The following is a 17,706-nucleotide window of genomic DNA, read 5'->3' as shown; positions in this document are numbered from 1 at the left end:
GCAAGGGGAAAGTTTATTACGGGAGAGTGAGACATGCTCCCGACTGTGCAGGTAGCCAAGGTGATGGTAATGCCCAGCTACATTGTTCTGAGCTGGAAGTGAAGTTGGTCATTTCGTACTGAGATTGGTCATTTTCTAGGCATAAGTGTGTGTTGAGCCAATGATTATATCCCTTGGGCTTGTCCTGGGATGGTCAGGCAGCATTTCTCACATAGACAAGGGATGCTCACTGGCTGTGGTGGTCATCCCTGTTCTTTTTTGTTTGCTTGTTTTGCTGGACATTAATAAGACCATGTTCTCTTGGTCATGTGATCAAGTTGTTACCACAGACCCTTATCATTATTACTCATCAGATGTCTCCTAAGTCAATACTTATTTCTATTGATTATTTCTTAGAAATATTCCCCATGATTGGGACAAATTCATCAACAATTTCCAAAAATGAGGTTTAATTGGTCATATTAATGTTAGAGAGAAACCAGTGAGAGGCATTTTAAGTTCAATACCATTCTCCAGGTGTCTGCCTACATCTGTGAGTGACTCTGGACATAGAGGCACATACCTTACTCCCAGGATTCAGGAGTCAGTGTTAGTGTTGTGTATTCCAAGAGTTAAGGAGGCATAGTACAGGAAGATGAGGAAGTCAAGGAAACCCTCTACTATGTAGGAAGTTCAATAACAACCTAAAATCCTTGAGACTCTGTATCGATGCAGTAAAACAAAAGCAGGCCCATGTGAAGCAGGAAGTGATAGCACATCCATAATCGCAGCCACTCAGGTACCTGAGGCAGATTGCATCAAATGCTAAGGTCAGCATGGGTACATAGTACCAAGTCTGCCAAGCAGAGCTACAGAAAAGACACTGTCTCAAAACAACACACTAGCCTCTCTGTGTCCAGATATCAGTCTATTGCTGCTTGAATGCAAATGCCAGCCCCAAGCAACAGGCCGAGGGCAATGAGGACGGCTGGTGCCTCAGAAATATACTCCCAGCACTCAAGTTCACAGCCAGCTCCCATTTTGAAGTTTTTAAATTGGATTTTTGAAGGCAGTTTCTGTGTGTATCCCTGGCATTCATGGCACTTGCTCTGTAGACCAGCTTGGCCTCAAACCCAGAGATCTGCCTGGCTCTGCCTCCTGAGTGCTAAGATTAAAGGTATGCCCAACAACTGTCCAGATCCATTTTGAATTTTGTTTTGTTCTTTTTTTGTTGTTTGTGTGTTTGTTTTCATAAGACTGGGTTTCTCTGTGTAACAGTCATAGCTGTTCTGGAATACACTCTGTAGACCAGGTTGGCCTTGAACTCACAGATATCTGCCTGCCTCTTTCTTTTGAGTGCTGAGATCAAAGGCATGCACATTCACCACCCCACCCATTTTGAAGTTTTGAACCATAGTGTAATTATACTTAGGGGAGGGACATGCATGTGAAGGTCAGATCAATCTATGCAAGTTGGTTGTGTCTTCCATTATGTGGATGCTAAGATGGAACTCAAATGGACAATTTGGTAACAGGTGTCTTCCCCACAGAACTCTCTCTATACCCACATTGTGTTTATGCACACCTGTCCCAGTCTTTGACCCTCACTGGGAATGCTTTGGTTTCTGTATCTGAATTCTCCAGAGAGCAAAGTGTTATTTCCTCTCCCTAACGTTGCTCCTCTTCCCTTTTGGGTCTAATGCAAGTCTTGGGGGTTGAGGAGATGCCTCGTTGGGAAAACACTTGCTGCTCAATATTACATCTTGAGTTCAGATCCCAGCATGTTGTAAAAAGCTGCTGTAGTGATACAATCTGTAATTCCAGTGCTTGGGTTGTAGAGACAGGAGAATCCCAGTACTCTCTAGTTGCCAGTCTCCCAGTCTAGCCTAACTAGTGAGCTAGAGTCAGTGAAAGAACACACCTAAAAATGTAAGTGAAACTAAAATGCCTGAGTTGTACCTGTGGCCTCTGTGTGTGCAGGTGGGCAGGCATGCACGATTGAAATCTGCACAAGGTTCAAATCTCTCACCATCCTCTGCACAGAAGACCATGAGCCACAGGGACAGTGTCAACAGGGGTCACCACAGGAGCCGGGAACTTTTTACAGCACTGCCAGGTTGCCAAGGGGTTAGAACTGGAAATCCCAGCACTCACTACTGATGACTGTCTGCTTTATTGGGTCCTGAGCATGGATACTCCTGGACTAGCTCTAGGACCTGAGAAAATGGCAGTAAAGTTGTTCAGTGTGGACAGAAGCATGACAAGGGCATAGGTATCCTGGTAGATTTTTCTTGATGACTTTAGATCTACTCTTGCCACTGTATGGGCCTGGAAGCCAGAAAGCAGACAGCTCTCTGGCCATGCTCTGGGAAGTGACAGTAAATTGTCAGTGCACCCTAGCAAAGAACTGGGGTGCCACTCCTGTGCCCTCTAGAGGACACCAGCAGGCATTCATGTTGCATGTGCCTAATACCTATGTGTTTGGACTAGAGTGAACGGGATACAGTGGATACAGAAGAAGAAGACACCAGAACAAACATAAGCAATTCAAGGAGCATTAATGTGATGTCCTTAGTCCTCTTTCCACATCAGATCCCACCCTCCTCACCCCACAGAAAAGACATTGAACCTCCTCTGTCCAGTGTTTCAGCTTTCCTCCTTGTCCAAGCTGTGAAGTTCTCTTTCTTGGCCCTGCCATTGGTGGCTCACGCCTTTAATCCCAACATCCGAGAGGCAGAGGCAGTAAATCTTAGTGAGTTCTGGGCCAGCATGGTCTCAAGAGCAAGTTCCAGGACAGCCAGAGCTACACAGAGAAACCCTGTCTCGAAAGCAAAAGTTCTCTTCCTGTTTATAGATAACTAACTCCAATACCCATAACTCCTCTCTATGAAGTCCTTCACCAGCTGTTTGATGACTAATAGTGCCAGTCACACCCTGCTAGGTGTATCTGATTGGTTACCTTTGTGTTAGGTCAGGTGGAGGGGTCGCTGTGGCAGGACATGGTCTTAACTGTCATAGAAGTCAATGTGGGCACCAGAATGGAAGGTTCCTTTTGCAGCAAGGTCAGCAGTTTCTGGGCTGAGGTCCCACAATCCACCAGCTCCCCCTTCGACTTCAGCTCCTGCACTCTGGTCCTTAACTCTGGGTCCTTGGAGGTTTCTCCAGCCAACTGCTACATGTCTGTGTCCAGGGGAGCTAGTGGATGGAAAGTTCAAGACAGGGACAGAGGTTGAGGTCTCACTGTGTGTGGAGGGTGGAGCTGAGTCAGGTCTAGCCCAAGGCTCCATTATGTTGTCTGTTTTTTCGTTTTTCTGTTTCCAGCTATTGTCTCTGTTGAAATTCCAGATTCCCCTCTGTAGCCTCTAAAGACCAGGATTATGAGTGACAGCCACCATGCCCAGCTCACATGACTACTGAGTTCTGAACTCAAAGCTAAAGTCTATTAAGGGTGGTTTACAATCAAGCTCATCATCTCTTACCCAAGTGACACCTCTTTCCTTTCCCATTCTATCAGTAGATACTCTGACCCCACAGGTGTTTCACTCCACCTCAGCCAACAAGGGACCAGATGAGATGTCAGCTTGATCTCAATCAGGTCTATACCATAACCTTTCTTTCTCCTTATTTCATCACCTGCTCCAGCCCTCTTATAAGTTCATCGGGCTGCCCTCTACTGATTCGCATGGGTCCTCAAAGGCCTGGATGGGAACTCAGTTGGTAAAGTACTCACTGTACAAGCATGAGGACCTGAGTTCAGATCCCCAGCAAAAAGCTGATTGTAGGGGATGTGAGAGGACATGGCTCCCTGTTGAGAGACCTTGTTGTTCTTGCAGAAAACCAGGGTTTGATTTACAGCTCACAACCATCTGACTCCAGTTATAGGGGAGATGGTGCCCTCTTCTGGCCACTGCAGGCACTGAATGTGATGAACAAAAACACATTCAGGCAAAATACCCATAAGCCCAACACAAATTCGCTCATTCTCTGTCTCTCTTTCTGTCTCTCTCTCTCTCTCTCTCTGTCTCTCTCTCTCTCTCTCTCTCTGTCTCTCTCTCTCTCTCTCTCTCTCTCTTTCTCTGACACACACACACACACACACACGTCACTAATCACCTTTCTAAACTATACTTGCTTTCTGGAAAATGTCTTCCTCATGCTAATAAACAGCAATCAAGAATTGTGTAAACTACCAAATTTTAATTGTGTTCAGGGATAGAAAAATTGTGGAACCCAGGACTGGATGAAGAATCACTTTGCGTCATTTGAATGTCCTCTAGCCTTCCCTCCTGTCTCATTTTGAGAAACAGTCTCCTTTAGCCCACACAGGCCTCTGAATTGTTGTAAGGCCAGGGCTGAGTTTCAACTTCTGCTCACACATCTCAAGTGCTCTACCATTCCCAGTTTTATCTCCTTGAGCACCTCAGGGGACAGGCAAGCTATCTGTCCAAACAGACTCCTCTCTCTTTGGAAACCTGCTAGAAAATTCTTACTGGAGATGTTCCTGCTTGTCTACAGGCTCTAGGGACAACTAAACCTCTTAGTTAGTTCCTCCACGATCTCTGAGGCAGCCTCCAGAGAGCTAACTTAACTCTGGGCTCATCTGCAATCAGCTTCCCTCCTAGCTGTGGCTTACATGTGATCACTGCTGTCTGAATGAGTCTAGGCTGAGCTCAGAGCAGGTGGGCAGGAACAAGCAATATCATGGATGTGTGTGAAGGGCAGTGCCGGGTAATATGAGGAGACCCAGGTAGATCAAGAGATAGATGCTAGTTTGAATCCAGCCCGGCCACTCAAGTAGTAGACAGACCATTATCCCACCTGCCTCCAGGATCCTGACCTCCTCCTAAGGGGAACAGAACCCTGGATCTCACCCTTGAGTAGCTCACACATTCCTCCATATATTGCTACTTTCTAACTACAGAAATCACCAGGCAAGAAGAAAGGCCCCTGCACAGTGGCATCTTAACAGGCTGGTGAGACAAGACAAGGCATCAGATGACCACCTACACTGTAGGACTGATGAGAACAGGACCCTGTCTTCTTCATCCCAGCACCCCTTTCCCACCCCATTCAGGGTTCCAGCTTAGCTCAGCCTGGGATGCTCACCACTCAACAAGGTCTCCTGCTTGTCTTTGAACATTTATTGTGGCTGGCCTACATGAAGGTTTGCTAGGTGTTCAGGATACATGGATGGAAATTATGTGACCCTTGAGGGATATAAACACACAACTAAGCATATAAAGGGAATGTAGTCTTTTGTTTTCAAATTGTAACTTATTTATTTTTAGGTGCATGGATGTTTTGTCCCAACTGCTAGTTAGACAATGCCTAATGCTGAGTACCTCTCTCTCTCAAAGCCCTATCTTCTGTGTCTGTATTTTCCTTGCAAGATGAGGAGCCAAGGGGGCGGGGAGCAATATACTCTTTAGATTCTTTTCTGAGAATATTGATGAGTTCCCTACCTTTCCAGTCCCCAGAAAGGCACCAGCCATGTCTGGGGCAGCAATGGCAGAATCACCCACCTACCTGGAGCACCCTCAGCCCCCTCACACTGGGTTCGTCAGCACCTAGAACCTGGTACAACATGTCTCGGGCAGCCTTACTGGCACAGTACAGCCCCCAATCCTTGAAGGGCTGTAGGGCACCCAGAGATGAGATGTTAGCCACAGTCTTGCTGAGGCCAGGCCTATCTGCGAAGGCTTTCAGGGTGCCAGTAGTCAAGCAGAGCACAGAGGTCAGGTTTAGAGCCCAGTAGGCATTTCAGAGAGATGAGGCAGGACAGGAATTCTGGCACTTGGGAGTCACAGAATACTGAGTGTTACACAGCTCAGATGGAACAGTATCCTGGAGCTCGGGAGCCAAGAAATACCACAGGTCACAGTAAGCGTAGCAGCTTACAGCCCTGCCTCAGGGAAGGGCTTCCCAGTGTATAGGCTCTGCTCCAGCAGGAGAGGGTCTTCCAGCTGGGGATGGCTGCCCTGTGTAGCAGTTTTGCTCGGGCAGGGGAAGGTTTCACGGAGAAGTTGCTACAGTTCAGCTCTGCTCCCGGGATAGTGGAGAGCTGAATCCAAGGGGTTTCTTGGAAGGAAGCAGTTGGACCAACCAAGCTGAACATACACAGGGTTTGTACAGGATTTCTTGGGGGCAGGGGAAGTTTTTCCAGGGTAGGGATTGGTCCGATTTCAATGCTGAGCTCAGATTCCCTAGAGCTCCTGCTCGAGGATTGGTTAGTTTTCTGCACAGGGTTGGGGTCAGATTTGGCTCTGATTTCATGGACGAAGTGTGTTTCTTTCTCTGATCCTTTTTAGCCTTTTAGCTCTAAATTTAGGGTCAGGTTGCACTCCTTTCACTGACTCTGATTCCAGGGACAAAGTGTGTTTCTTTGGCACTGGTTTCAGGATCAGGGTACATTTCTTTGGCTCTGGTTGCAGGGCTAAAGTGTGTTTCATTGGCTCTGCTCAGGGTGTGTTTCTTTGGCTGGACCTTTTCCTTACAATGTCAAGCGGTAACGAAAAATTCCCTAGGCCAGCATGGTGGTACACACTTGCAGACCCAGCACTTGGGGGATGTCAGGGAAGGATAAGGGGTGTAAGAAAGAGACTGTTATGATCCATTCTCAATATGAGGTGAGCTAGAGTTGATCATAGTGATAGACAAGCAGGCTGCTCTAAGACCCTCTTCCCCACCTAGCCCATAGCCACCTTTATTTTCAGAAAGTTCGTGTCAAGCAGAGACAGTGATGGAGGCAGAAAAAAGATGAGAGAGAGAGAGAGAGAGAGAGAGAGAGAGAGAGAGAGAGAGAGAGAGAGAGAGAGAGAGAGAGAATTGGAGTGAAGAGACTCACCAGGGTCTCTCGAGCTCAGGCAAACAAAATAGTTGTATGCCAAGTTAGATCTCCCTCCCAGGATGGACAGAGTCCTCTGAGAAGTCCTTCTCAGCTCTGTCTGAGCAGCTCAGCCTGGTTCTGTGGCTGAGGCCAGTACAGGATCCCAGGGAATCTCCTTTCCCAGATCGTGGTTGGGAAAGCATAGGGCTCTGGGGTGCTCATCCAACCTCAGAGTGTAGTATGATACCCCTTTCTTCTCAGATTCTCTACAAAAGTGTCTTTCCTATGAGCTTAGTGTTGCTCAGTGGACACTCAGAAAATTATGTTTCACCTTCATGTAACACAACAGGGACATGCTGTGGAGCACAGATGATGTTCCAGCAAGATGATGATTCCAGGAACCTTCTTTCCTGGGTTCAATTTAGGGACAAGCTGGACAGACAGACCATCCATGACAGTCACACAGACTTCTCTGTGCCTCGTGCCATGACACGTTGGGACAGTCTAGGGAGAATGAGGACACAAGATGAGATCATGCCCGTGTGACTGTAGGGTGGACAGGGATGGTTTCCTGGAAGCTCTCCCAAATAGTGTGCAAGAAACTGCTTATTGTGGAAGAAAAATCAACTTGCAAAGACACAGAGAAATGGAAGCAACCCATGGAAGCCACCATCGCCTGGCTGAGTGCAGACTTGGACTTGCAAGGAGTCACAGAAATAGAAGGAACCATCACACAGCAGAGAGCAGACTGTGGGTGGCATTAGGCAAGGCCTATAGCAGGTTGCTGCTCCCTCATGAAGGTTTTAAGTTTGACTGTGATCAGGACACCTATCATTCCCTAACGCTGTGGCAAGTGGTGTTGAAGACAGAATGTAGTTCCCAATGTGAATGGTGGCCTTGAAGAAGCAAGCATGGAGAGGCAGTTGGTGAGTAACTAGAGGGCAGAAGTGGTGGAGAGAGAGGACTCATGCCCTTGAGTCATGCCCCAGATGAGAATTTCACAAGCTTTGCTCTGCGTGGGGTCTGCGGACTCAGGTAATGGAACTTGCTGTGATGACTTTTGCAGGATTTTGCAAGTTTTTCTGCAGCAGGTTGTACTCTAGAGCCTTCTATGGGGCTGCCTGCAGGCCAGATTCTCAACCTGAGAGCCAATTTTGGGGAAGATGGGACTGTCTCACTAGGAAAACTCTCCCTGGCAGGAAAAGGCTCACCCTGTGGAGAAGATCATGTTCCCTGCCAGGAAACAAGGAGCACAGGACAGTCATTACGCAGAGGGCAGTTTGCCCTCTGAACAAGACCCCATGTAAAGCCTGCCCTTTTTGCCTGGGATTTCACCTGGTGAGAGCTGAGCTGGGGTGGGCAGCTGTTCTTCCTCTGCAGGAGGAACCTGGGGACACACTGCCTCCTGGACATCTGGCCTGGCTCCTCTGTGTGCTGTCTTCATCTCAGCCAGACCCATCCCCAACCCGTGGCTCACAAACCACGGAGCTGGGTCTGGACCTCTTCAGCGCTACAAAGGAGAAAGAAACAGAAAGGAGACTGTTAGTGACTTTGGAACACCAAGAACTTACTGTGCTGGCCCTGCGGCACCTAAGCACCCAACTGCCTGCTTTACAGATGACCCCTCCTCCTGCTCTGCACGCTTTGATCAGCATCTCTGCTGTCCAATTCTAGCTCAACAAGCCTGAGGTCACACTGGAGGGAATCCTCTGGAATGGTCTTTATGAAGGGACAGCTTGTTAAGTTCACAAGTGTGCCACAAGTGTGCACAGTCATTCTCTGTCACAAGAATGAGTAAAATGAAGTAAGTGTCCCCACCTGATTCTGTGGGTGACTCCACGATCCTGTTTCCTTGGAGCCAGGTTGTTACAGGAGTTGTGGCTTCTATTGGCAGGGGCCAGGCAGCAGCACAGGTGTCTGAGGAAGTTCACCATTGCTCTCTTGGCCCCCTTCCACCTGTGGCGCCTACGGCTTTGGGAGGAAGCTGGGCCGGCAACCTCAGGCTGGCCATGGATAATGGCGATAGTGTCATCCTGAATCATGGTCATTTCAGGTGTGTCATCCTCTTCCTGGGTTATGGTTGCTTCTTTTGTGGTGGCTTCTTGGTGGGTTAGTGGATACATATTGCTTGAAACTAGTTTTGTCATGGAATGTCTTGTTCTCTCCATCTATACTGACTGAGAGATTTTCTGGGTATTGTAGTCTGGGCTGGCATTCATGGTTACAGAATGTGTTCCAGGACAGCTATGACTGTATGTCTGTGCATGTGGAGGTCAGAATTGGTGATGGGATCCCAAGTAAGTGATGTTACAGCCTGCATATATTTTCTTGTACCAAACTCAGGTCCTCTGGAAGACAAGTGAGTGCTCTTAAGTGCTGAGCTGTCTCTCCAGCTCCAAAAATTAACATCATGGAACACTGCTTCCTATAGCCTGACACTTACAGATTTTTATGTGATTGAGTGGGGCTTGTTTTGAGGGCAGGCTAATGTAGCTCAGGCTGACCTGGAACTTATGATGTGGCTGAGACTGGCCATGAATCTAATCCTCCTGCCTCAGGTTCCTGAGTACTGGAATTCCGGGCAGCCTCACTGAGCCCTTGCATTCTGTTACATTGTTCAGAAGATTAAACCACTCTAGAGAGATAGTTCAGCATTGAAGAGTATCTTGTTGTGGAATATTCCTATACTGTGTAAAGATGTGTTACTTGATCCTGCATTTGTTTATGTAAAGGTGTGTTTCATTATTTTATGCTGCATGTGTTTAATTATGTAAAGGTGGGTTTCTTTAATTTTTGCTACAGTTGTTTAACTATATAAAGAGGTGTTGCTGTTTCAATTACCCTCCTAAGGCACCTGTTTCTTCTAGTACAAAGCTGAAGAGTCAATAGCTACAGAGGCCAAGGTATACGTAGGATGAGGACTCTAGGCTGGGGGAGAGAATGAAGAGGAAGAATAGAAGGGAGGAAAAGAGGGATATGTCCAGTACCAGAAGCCAGGCATTGGCCAGCCAGCTAGGCAGAGTAGGACAAACAGAAGAAAGAAAGATAAAAACCACGAGTAAATCATACATGAAGAGGCACAGCTTAAGTTCTGAGAGCAAGCCAGAAATAAGCCGAAGACCGAAGATTCCTCACTAATAAGAAATCTCTGTGTCGTGATTTGTGAGCTGTTGGTGGCCCAAGAGAAAGCCTGTTACAGCACATGCATGTTTCTCTTCCAGAAGACCACGGTTCAATTCCCAGCACCCACAAAGCAGCTCACAACTGTGGCTGTATCTTCAGTTCCAGAGGACAAAAAGGCTTTTCTGCCCCACAATATGCACTTCTCACATGTGGTCCACAAACGTACATGCAGACAAAACACACATACACATGCAAATAACACATAAAATGATTACAAGAGATTTTCAAAAGATATAAATATATTTCCATAAGCTTACTTTTATTAAAGGATTCTTTTTCTTTCCTTTTTCTCTTTTTTCCTTTGTGAATTTACAGATGCTCCTGTTCATGTGTGTAGGGTTGAGGGTGAGAGGCAGGGGTGGTTGTGAAGGCCAGAGGACAATGTGTTTCATTCTGTGTATCCATCTTTAAAATGTTTTCAAAAGCACATTCTTTCCCTGGCTCAGAAAAACTCAACAAATAGGCTAGGCTGGCTGGCCAGGGACTCCCAGGGTTCTGCACTGCCTTCCCTGTGCTGGGATTACAAGCACCACATCAAAATAAAAATATTTTTGAAGGCACACTCTCTACTTTATCTGTGTGTCTCTCTCTGTTTCTATCTCTCTGTCTCTGTCTCTGTGTCTCTGTCTCTGTCTCTGTCTCTCTCTCTGTAAAGAGATAGCTATAAAGATACATCCAGTTTTTCTAGGAAGGTTCAGGGGTTGAAACTCGACCAGGCAAGCACTTCACTGACTGGACTGTCTCCCAAGCACACCACCTCCTTTTTCTGAATTGTGTTTTGTTGTGTGACAGGGGCTCATTTACCCCATCTGACCTTGTATACATTATGTAGGTTGGAAGGTAACAAACTCAAGAGACTGGTGGAAACTAAGAGGTTTTCACAATATTCAATTCTGCAGAAAGGGACTCCAGCATACAGACAGGTCATAAATGGCCAAGGTGCTGCTTTGGCACATGACAGTGGCTTTTATAAACTTATTGAGAGACATTCCTGTTCTCTCCTGCAGGCTTGTAGTACTTGCATCCACTAATTCCACATCTCATTGGCCAGGACAAAATCCTCATGCAACAAATAATTTGGAACTTGAGACTGGCCCCTTCTGATTGGCAGCTTCCCTGATGTGATCCAGCTAAATTCCTGAGCACAGCACTTGTAAGTTTCTGAAACAAAGGTGGCTAGGGGCTAGGTGGGGAAGAGGGTCTTAGAGCAGCCTGCTTGTCTGTCACTATGATCAACTCTAGCTCACCTCATATTGAGAATGGACTATAACAGTCTCTTTCTTGCACCCATGTCCTTCCCTGACATGCCCCAAGTACTGGGTCTACAACTATGTATCACCACTCTGAGCTAGGGAATTTTTCATTACCGTTTGACATTATAAAGTGGTTTAACACGTTCTTGACAAAGCCTAAAGATTGCTGTCCCAGTTCCCAAGGAATCAAGGTGTATTTTGACTGTTAGATGGATCATTATCTTGCTTATGAGATTGTTGTGATCATTGGGGTTCTCTTCCCATGTCCTCTTCATTTTACCTTGGGGGAGCTGCTGTGCACTTCCAGAGAAAGCTTCTGTCACCCAGAGTGCAAGGAAACCCAAAACTCTACACAGGTAAGCAAGAAATTGATCCACTGCTGCTGGTCACTTCCTGGTATTCCCAGTGTGACTGAAGACAAACCAATCAACCCTGGTGGAGGAAGCTGGGTCTGCAACTGATGGAAACTCAGGTCTTTGAAGGAGGTGAGCTTGTGGGAGTGGCTGAAGTAGAATCAGGCTGCTCTGAGATGAGGACTGGGATTTCCTGTCAGATCATGCCTCCCTGGCTAATCGTGGCTCTCTTCACCCAGACACTGGTGAATGCTTGCCCGCCCTTCTGCTACCCAATGCCAAGGCTAGGCCTCGCCCCGTGTAGGTTTAGTAGCTGTGTGCTCAGCTGAGCTCCAGGCATGGAGGGAAATGCACTGGGATGCATTGTCTGCATGGTGACTGGCATCCAGAGGCTTTGGACCAGCCCTTACTCCTTTTGGGTCCCTTGCTGTCGCCTGGTTCCGTGCTGCTTCTGAGCACATGCAGTGACTTGACGCGGCTGCAGCTGGAGGAAGAGCTGGGCACACAGCCTCCTGGCCTTCGAGTGGTGCTGGCAGTCATCGACTTGGGCACCTAGGCCGGACTGCAGCAGCTGTTTTGTGCAGTGTGCAAGCTCCCCAGGCCAGAGTGGCTGCAGAGCCTACTGCTCATCAACAATGCAAGTGAGACTACTGAACAGACCAGGGCTAAGGACTCTCACCAGTGGGTCGTCCCTAAAAGTCCAGACTCCAAGCAGAAACAGGATGTCCCTGCAGGGTTAGTCCAGCCTCCTTGTCTAAAGCTCCTGTGAAACTTTCTCATTGCCTCCTGGTGGGAGCGGAAGTCAAGACATCAGGTCTCAGAACTAATCCCCCTGCTTTTCTAAAGAGGTCTCAGACAGGTGTATTCTTAGCTTGCATTAGCAGTGTCTGCAGATCTGAGATGAATTGGGAAAAGGGATATGAGAGAAACTGTGGAAAGCTGAAGAGAAGAGAGTCCCCGCTGCTGTGTCATTTCTTCCGTCTTGTTTTTTCCTTTACTCTTGGGGATGTGTCCAAAGGCTTCCTGAACCTCAATAACCCAGCTGAGATGAACAGCTACTGCGCTCTAAACCTAACCTCCATGCTCTGCGTGACCTCCGGTACCCTGAATGCCTTCTGAGAGAGGCCTGGCATCAGCAAGACTGTGGCTAACATCTCATCTCTGTGTGCCCTACAGCCCTTCAAGGGTTGGGGGCTGTACTGTGCCGGGAAGGCTGCCCGAGACATGTTGTACCAGGTCCTGGCTGCTGAGAAACCCAGTGTGAGGGTGCTGAGCTATGCTCCAGGTAAGTGGGTGATACGTCCATTACTGCCCCCAGACATGGCTGGTACCTTTCTGGGGTTGGAAAGATGGGGAACTTGTCGATATTCTCAGAAAGGAATCTAAAGAATATATTGTTCCCTGCTCCCTTGGCTCCTCATCATGCAAGGAAAATACAGACAAAGAGGTTAGAGCTTTCAGAGACAGAGGTATGCAGCATTAGGAATTGCCTGACTAGTGCGTGGTACAAAACATCCATACCTGTGTAAACAAATAAATTACAATTAAAAAGCAAAAGGCTCCATTACCTTTATATGTTTAGCTGTGTGTTTTTCTCCCTTAAGGGATACGATTCATCCATGTCTCCCCAAAACCTAGCAAACCTTCATGTAGGCCAGCCACAATAAATGTTCAAAGACAAGCAGGAGACCTTGTTGAGTGGTGAGCATCCCAGGCTGAGCTAAGCTGGAACTCTGAATGGGGTGGGAAAGGGGTGCTGGGATGAATAAGACAGGGTCCTCTTCTCATCCATGTTACAGTGTAGGTGGTCATCTGATGCCTTCTCTTGTCTCACCAGCCTGTTAAGATGCCACTGTGCAGGGGCCTTTCTTCTTGCCTGGTGATTTCTGTAGTTAGAAAGTAGCAATATATGGAGGAATGTGTGAGCAACTCAAGGGTGAGATCCAGGGTTCTGTTCCCCTTAGGAGGAGGTCAGGATCCTGGAGGCAGGTGGGATAATGGTCTGTCTACTACTTGAGTGGCCGGGCTGGATTCAAACTAGCATCTATCTCTTGATCTACCTGGGTTGCCTCATATTACTTGGCACTGCCCTTCACACACATCCATGAAATTGCTTGTTCCTGCCCACCTGCTCTGAGCTCAGCCTAGACTCATTCAGACAGCAGTGATCACATGTAAGCCACAGCTAGGAGGGAAGCTGATTGCAGATGAGCCCAGAGTTAAGTTAGCTCTCTGGAGGCTGCCTCAGAGATCGTGGAGGGACTAACTAAGAGGTTTAGTTGTCCCTAGAGCCTGTAGACAGGCAGGAACCTCTCTAGTAAGAACATTCTAACAGATTTCCAAAGAGAGTGGAGTTTAGAAAGTCATCTCCCCTATCCCCATAGGTGCTCAAGGAGATAAAACTAGGCATGGTAGAGCACTTGAGATGTGCGAGCAGTAGTTGAAACTCAGCCCTGGCCTTACAACAATTCAGAGGCCTGTGTGGGCTAAAGGAGACTGTTTCTCAAAATGAGAAGGGAGAGCAGGCTAGAGGACATTCAAATGACGCAAAGTGATTCTTCATCCAGTCCTGGGTTCCACAATTTTTCTATCCCTGAGCACAATTAAAATTTGGTAGTTTACACAATTCTTGATTGCTGTTTATTAGCATGAGGAAGACATTTTCCAGAAATGCAAGTATAGTTTAGAAAGGTGATTAGTGACGTGTGTGTGTGTGTGTGTGTGTGTGTGTGTGTGTGTGTGTGTGTGTGTCAGAGAGAGAGAGAGAGAATGAGCGAATTTGTGTTGGGCTTATGGGTATTTTGCCTGAATGTGTTTTTGTTCATCACATTCAGTGCCTGCAGTGGCCAGAGGAGGGCACCATCTCCCCTATAACTGGAGTCAGATGGTTGTGAGCTGTAAATCAAACCCTGGTTTTCTGCAAGAACAGCAAGGTCTCTCAACAGGGAGCCATGCCCTCTCTCATCCCCTACAATCAGCTTTTTGCTGGGGATCTGAACTCAGGTCCTCATGCTTGGACATTGAGTACTTTAAAAACTAAGTTCCAATCCAGGGCATTGAGGACCCATGTGAATCAGCAGAGGGCAGCAAGATGAATTTATCAGAGGTTTGGGGAAGGTGACGAAACAAGGAGAAAGAAAGGTTATGGTATAGACCTTATTGAGATCAAGCTGATGTCTCACCTGGCCCCTGTTTGGCTGCAGGTGGTGTGAAACACCTGTGGGGTCCGAGTATCTATTGATAGAGTGGGAAAGTCGGGAAGAAGTGTCACGTGGGTAAGAGATGATGAGCTTGATTGTAAACCACCCTTAATAGACTTTAGCTTTGAGTTCAGAACTCAGTAGTCATGTGAGCTGGGCATGGTGGCTGTCACTCATAATCCTGGTCTTTAGAGGCTACAGAGGGGAATCTGGAATTTCAACAGAGACAATAGCTGGAAACAGAAAAACGAAAAAACAGACAACATAATGGAGCCTTGGGCCAGACCTGACTCAGCTCCACCCTCCACACACAGTGAGACCTCAGCCTCTGTCCCTGTCTTGAACTTTCCATCCACTAGGTCCCCTGGACACAGACATGCAGCAGTTGGCTGGAGAAACCTCAAAGAACCCAGAGTTAAGGACCAGACTGCAGGAGCTGAAGTCGAAGGGGGAGCTGGTGGATTGTGGGACCTCAGCCCAGAAACTGCTGACCTTGCTGCAAAAGGAAACTTCCCGTCTGGAGCCCACAGGGATATCTATGACAATTAAGACCATGTCCTGCCACAAGGAACCCTCCACCTCACCTAACACAAATGTAACCAATCAGATACACCTAGCATGGTGTGACTGGCAATATTAGTCATCAGACAGCTGGTGAAGGACTTCATAGAGAGGAGTGATGGGTATTGGAGATAGTTCTCTTTGCACAGGAAGAGAACTTTTCTTTTCCATACAGAGTTTCTCTGTGTAGCTCTGGCTGTGCTGGAACTTGCTCTTGAGACCATGCTGGCCCAGAACTCACAGAGATCCTACTGCCTCTGCCTCCCAGGTGCTGGGATGAAAGTCGTGAGCCACAAATGGCAGGGCCAAGGAAGAGAACTTCACAGCTTGGACGAGGAGGAAAGCTGAAACACTGGACAGAGGAGGTTCAATGTCTTTTCTGTGGGGTGAGGAGGGTGGGATCTGATGTGGAAAGAGGACTAAGGACATCACATTAATGCTCCTTGAATTGCTTATGTTTGTTCTGTTGTCTTCTTCCTCTGTATCCACTGTATCCCGTTGACTCTGGTCCAAACACATAGGTATTAGGCACATGCAACACAGTGTGGGCTGCCCTTCAAGAATGCCTGCTGATGTCCTCTAGAGGGCACAGGAGTGGCACCCCAGTTCTTTAGTTAGGCTGTGCTGAGAATTTACTGTCACTTCCCAGAGCATGGCCAGAGAGCTGTCTGCTTTCTGGCTTCCAGGCCCATACAGTGGCAAGTGTAGATCTGAAGTCATCAAGAAAAATCTACCAGGATACCTATGCCCTTGTCATGCTTCTGTCCACACTGAACAACTTTACTGCCATTTTCTCAGGTCCTAGAGCTAGTCCAGGAGTATTCATGCTCAGGACCCAATAAAGCAGACAGTCATCAGTAGTGAGTGCTGGGATTTCCAGTTCTAACCCCTTGGCAACCTGGCAGTGCTGTAAAAAGTTCCCGGCTCCTGTGGTGACCCCTGTTGACACTGTCCCTGTGGCTCATGGTCTTCTGTGCAAAGGATATTGAGAGAGTTGAACCTTATGCAGAGGTCAATTATGCATGCATGCCTGCCTGCACACACAGAGGCCACAGTTCCAAGTCAGGCATCTTAGTTTCACTTACATTTTTAGGTGTGTTCTTTCACTGACTCTAGTTCACCGGTTAGGGTAGACTGGGAGACTGGCAACCAGACAGTACTGGGATTCTCCTGTCTCTACCCCCCCAACGCACTGGAATTACAGATTGTATCACTACAGCAGCTTTTTACAACATGCTGGGATCTGAACTCAAGATGTAATGTTGAGCAGCAAGTGTTTTCCCAATGAGGCATCTCCTCAACCCCCAAGACTTGCATGAGACCCAAAAGGGAAGAGGAGCAACATTAGGGAGAGGAAATAACACTTTGCTCTCTGGAGAATTCAGATACAGAAACCAAAGCAGACCCAATGAGGGTCAAAGACTGGGACAGGTGTGCATAAACACAATGTGGGTATAGAGAGAGTTCTGTGGATGAAAACGCATGTCACCAAATGGTCCATTTGAGTTCTGTCCCCAGAATCCACATGATGTAAGACACAACCAACTTGCATAGGTTGACCTGACCTTCATAAGTTGCACACTCCCCCAAATATAAATAACACTATGGTTTAAGACTTCAAAATGCATTGGGTGGTGAAGGAGCATGCCTTTGATCTCAGCACTCAAAAGGCAGAGGCAGGCAGATATCTGTGAGTTCAAGGCCAACCTGGTCTACAGAGTGTATTCCAGGACAGCTATGACTGTTACACGGAGAAACCCAGTCTTATGAAAACAAACAAACAACAAAAAAAAGAACAAAACAAAATTCAAAATGGATCTGGACAGTTGTTGGGCATACCTTTAATCTTAGCACTCAGGAGGCAGAGCCAGGCAGACCTCTGAGTTTGAGGCCAAGCTGGTGTACAGAGCAAGTGCCATGAATGCCAGGGATACACACAGAAACTGTCTTCAAAAATTCAATTAAAAACCTTCAAAATGGGAGCTGGCTGTGAACTTGAGTGCTGGGAGTATATTTCTGAGGCACCAGCCATCCTCAATTTCCTCTGTCTGTTGCTTGGGGCTGGCATTTGTATCAAGCAGCAATAGACTGATATCTGGATACAGAGAGGCTAGTGTGTTGTTTTGAGACAGTGTCTTTTCTGTAGCTCTGCTTGGCAGACTTGGTACTATGTACCCATGCTGACCTTAGCATTTGATGCAATCTGCCTCAGGTACCTGAGTGGCTGGGATTATGGATGTGCTATCTCTTCCTGCTTCACAAGGGCCTGCTTTTGTTTTACTGCATCAATACAGAGTCTCAAGTATTTTAGGTTGTTATTGAACTTCCTACATAGTAGAGGGTTTCCTTGA

General features: G+C 47.3%; 2 pseudogenes; one reads left to right on the top strand and one right to left on the bottom strand.

The window, feature by feature from the left end:
- Nucleotides 1–2,984: 2,984 nt before the first annotated feature.
- LOC121136552 lies at nucleotides 2,985–8,928 on the bottom strand (annotated as a pseudogene).
- Nucleotides 8,929–11,932: 3,004 nt separating this feature from the next.
- LOC121136632 lies at nucleotides 11,933–15,343 on the top strand (annotated as a pseudogene).
- The last annotated feature ends 2,363 nt before the right edge of the window (nucleotides 15,344–17,706 follow it).

This window comes from Mesocricetus auratus, unplaced genomic scaffold (genome assembly GCF_017639785.1).
Source record: "Mesocricetus auratus isolate SY011 unplaced genomic scaffold, BCM_Maur_2.0 Super-Scaffold_100676, whole genome shotgun sequence".
NCBI classification, from domain to species: domain Eukaryota; kingdom Metazoa; phylum Chordata; class Mammalia; order Rodentia; family Cricetidae; genus Mesocricetus; species Mesocricetus auratus.
The sequence above is the reverse complement of the archived record's forward strand: the minus strand, read 5'-3'. Positions and strand labels throughout refer to the sequence as shown.